Here is a 3,363-nt window from a genome sequence, read left to right as displayed (position 1 = left end):
CGACCTCCCCGCGCCCCCTTCTCACCCCCCGCCGACCATGACTCGGGAGTGGGGGGACGACGCTGGGCACTCCAAGCGGCGGGCTGACGACCGCCGTGAACCTCCCCGCTCCTCCCCCGATGGCCTACGGCCCGAGGCCGACCTGCGGCAGCTGCTCGCCTGCCGACCGGCTAGGCGATCCCCGGCGCGCGACTCCCGCCGCTCCTCCCCCCGTCCATCTCGCCGCTCACCGACTCGCGACGACCGCCGCTCGCGCTCCCCTGCTCGCCGCCCCTCTCCTCGGGCGGAGTCGCGGGACCGTGGTCGGTCGCCGGCCGGGGAGCCTAGGCCGTCCACGCGGCGGCGGTCCCCTTCGCCTGCTCGTCGCGGGGATCGGTTCCCCTCCCCGCCCCGCCCGTTGCCCGTCGCCAACACCAACAGCGCCCCGGCCACCCGTCGTTACCAGCCTCCCTACTCCTAGGCGGCGTTCCCGCCGTCTAACGGTGGTAATGGGAATCGGGGACGCCAGGGCCCCAAGAAGAACAAGAAGAAGGGCCCCCCGCGCCCCCCGGCTTCCACCTCCACCGCCGCCGCGGATCCTCCTCCGGGCACCAACGCCTCTTCCGACGGTCCGCCGTGCTTCAACTGCGGCTTGACCGGCCACTTCCAGGTGGCTTGCCCCAACCCTCCGATGTGCTACCTGTGCAAGGATGTCGGGCACCCTGCGATTCTCTGTCCGGACCGCCCAGTGACGGAGGAGATCATGATGTACGGCCACGGCATCGAGGACATGGCCTTCTTCCACATCGAGGTCCAAGAGATCCCCCCTCCCTCCCCCTTGTTGCTGGCGATTGTGTCGGTTGTGGGCGAGGCCGTCGCCACCCCGGAGTTGATCGAGGCAGAGCTCAACCACCTATGCAGGTGCTCGTGGGATTGGCAGGTGACCCCCACCGCATCCAACGCCTTCTCGGTGATCTTGCCCGACACTATGAGCATGGGACTCTGTACCCGCAGCAACAACATCACCTTGTCCCTCAACGACATTGTGGTGAGCATTTTTGGGCCGAGGTGGGATCCCAAGGCCGTGGCTGTCTTGGACACTGCTTGGCTCCTCATCGCCGGCCTGCCAGATGTGGCCCGGTCAGAGCGGGTCATCCGCAGTATGTCCAAGATCCTAGGCAAGGTGGTGGTGATCGACGAGCTTTCCCTATGCAAGGAGGAGGAGGTCCGGGTCAAGGTGAAGTGCCTGGACTCCTCCAAGCTCCACGCCACGATCCGTGTCTTCTTCAACGACGACGGCTACGACCTCAAGATCTGCCCCGAGCCTTCGAACCAAGTCGGCCGCCCCCACTTCTCTGATGACAGCCACCTGGGGGGTGGCCCAGACGATGCCGACGACTCCCACCGAAGACGCTCACGCCACTCCCGCCTCGACGACCCTGGAGATGACGAGGACGGCTCGGAGCACTCCCCCTCCCCCTCCCGGGAGCCCTCCAACCCACCAGTGGGTCGTGGCGGTTCTGGGGCAGGGCGCACTCGAGTGTCGGCCACTGACCTCGCGGTGGCCCTCCGCCTGGCCACCCCGCCAGTCATGCCCTCTCAGTCTCCCTCGGAGTCGGCCAGTGACATCTCCAGTGTGGGTCTGCTCGTCGCGCCGGCTTTGTCGCCTCGCTCTCCCTACGCCGTCTCCGCCCTTCGCCCCACTCTGTCGGGGACGGACCCCCCGTCCCCCGCTGGCTCGGCCTCCCCGGCCTCCACGGGTGGCGGCGGGTGTGAGGCTTCCGACGCGCCTGCCCCGACACCCCCACTCACGGGGACCGCGACCGGTGGCACCCTGGAGCTCGTCGGCCTGCTCCCCTCGCCGGTGACCTCCGGCGTCTGCCTCTCCTCACCTGCCTCCTCGGCCGCTTCGGTGGCAGTGGGCGTCTCCACCCCAGCCTCCGCGCACCCTCCTCCGACGGTGGCGTACGCCAGACGGCCCCGCTCCACCTCGACACCGGTGACAGCCTCCCGCCGCAGCGCCCGCCTCGATGTGACCCAGCCGGCAGGCACCCCGGCTCCGTCCATCGCCGAGCGCGCTGAGCTCTGGGCGGCAGCCCGAAACCTCGAGTCAGGTGCGGACCCCGACCTTCCTAGTTCTTCTAGCTGTTCCTTTTCCGCACTTGAGGTCGCTCCGCTTGGCCACCTCGCCAAGGTGGCCACTCGGCCATAGTCTTCAGGGGGAGGTCGGTCCCCCCTTAGAACAGATCGCGGCAATTAGGGCCCGTGAGATTCCCGATGGCAAGCTGGCTGAGACCCGAGCCCGCTTGCTTCGGCCCCCGAGGGATCGACCGCCACCCCCGCGGTTCAGGCCCCTCTGGTGGCCGACAGGATAATCCGTGGACGCACCCGTTCGCGCACTACGGCTCTTCGCACTCAAATCGCCTCCCGTGTCCTGGGGTCAAGCAGCCCCCCGATGGGGGCTTAGATGTGGGCCCTTTTCTAGAACATCCGTGGTTTTGGCCATGATGGTCGTCGTCGCCAACTCATCGAGTACATTCGTGACGAACGCATTGACATCATTGCCATCCAGGAAACCTTGTGTACCGAATTCGCCCTTCAGGAGCTTGAAAGTCTTAGCTCCCACCTCTTCGCTTGGCACTGGCTCCCTTCTAGTGGGACCTCAGGCCACTCTGGCGGCATCCTTTCAGGGGTAAAGGATGCCACCTTTTGTTGGAAATATGCCCTAGAGGCAATAATAAAAGGATTATTATTATATTTCCTTGTTCATGATAATTGTCTTTTATTCATGCTATAATTGTGTTATCCGGAAATCGTAATACATGTATGAATACATAGACACCAACATGTCCCTAGTAAGCCTCTAGTTGACTAGCTCGTTGATCAACAGATAGTCATGGTTTCCTGATTATGGACATTGGATGTCATTGATAACGAGATCACATCATTAGGAGAATGATGTGATGGACAAGACCCAATCCTAAACATAGCACAAGATCGTATAGTTCGTTTGCTAGAGTTTTTCCAAATGTCAAGTATCTTTTCCTTAGACCATGAGATCATGTAACTCCCGGATACCGTAGGAATGCTTTGGGTGTACCAAACGTCACAACGTAACTGGGTGACTATAAAGGTATACTACGGGTATCTCCGAAAGTGTCTGTTGGGTTGACACGGATCAAGACTGGGATTTGTCACTCCGTATGACGGAGAGGTATCTCTGGGCCCACTCGGTAATGCATCATCATAATGAGCTCAAAGTGACAAAGTGTCTGGTCACGGGATCATGCATTACGGTACGAGTAAAGTGACTTGCCGGTAACGAGATTGAACGAGGTACTGGGATACCGACGATCGAATCTCGGGCAAGTAACGTACCGATTG

This window comes from Triticum dicoccoides, chromosome 1A (genome assembly GCF_002162155.2).
Source record: "Triticum dicoccoides isolate Atlit2015 ecotype Zavitan chromosome 1A, WEW_v2.0, whole genome shotgun sequence".
Taxonomy (NCBI): Eukaryota; Viridiplantae; Streptophyta; class Magnoliopsida; order Poales; family Poaceae; genus Triticum; species Triticum dicoccoides.
Note: the sequence above shows the minus strand (reverse complement) of the source record.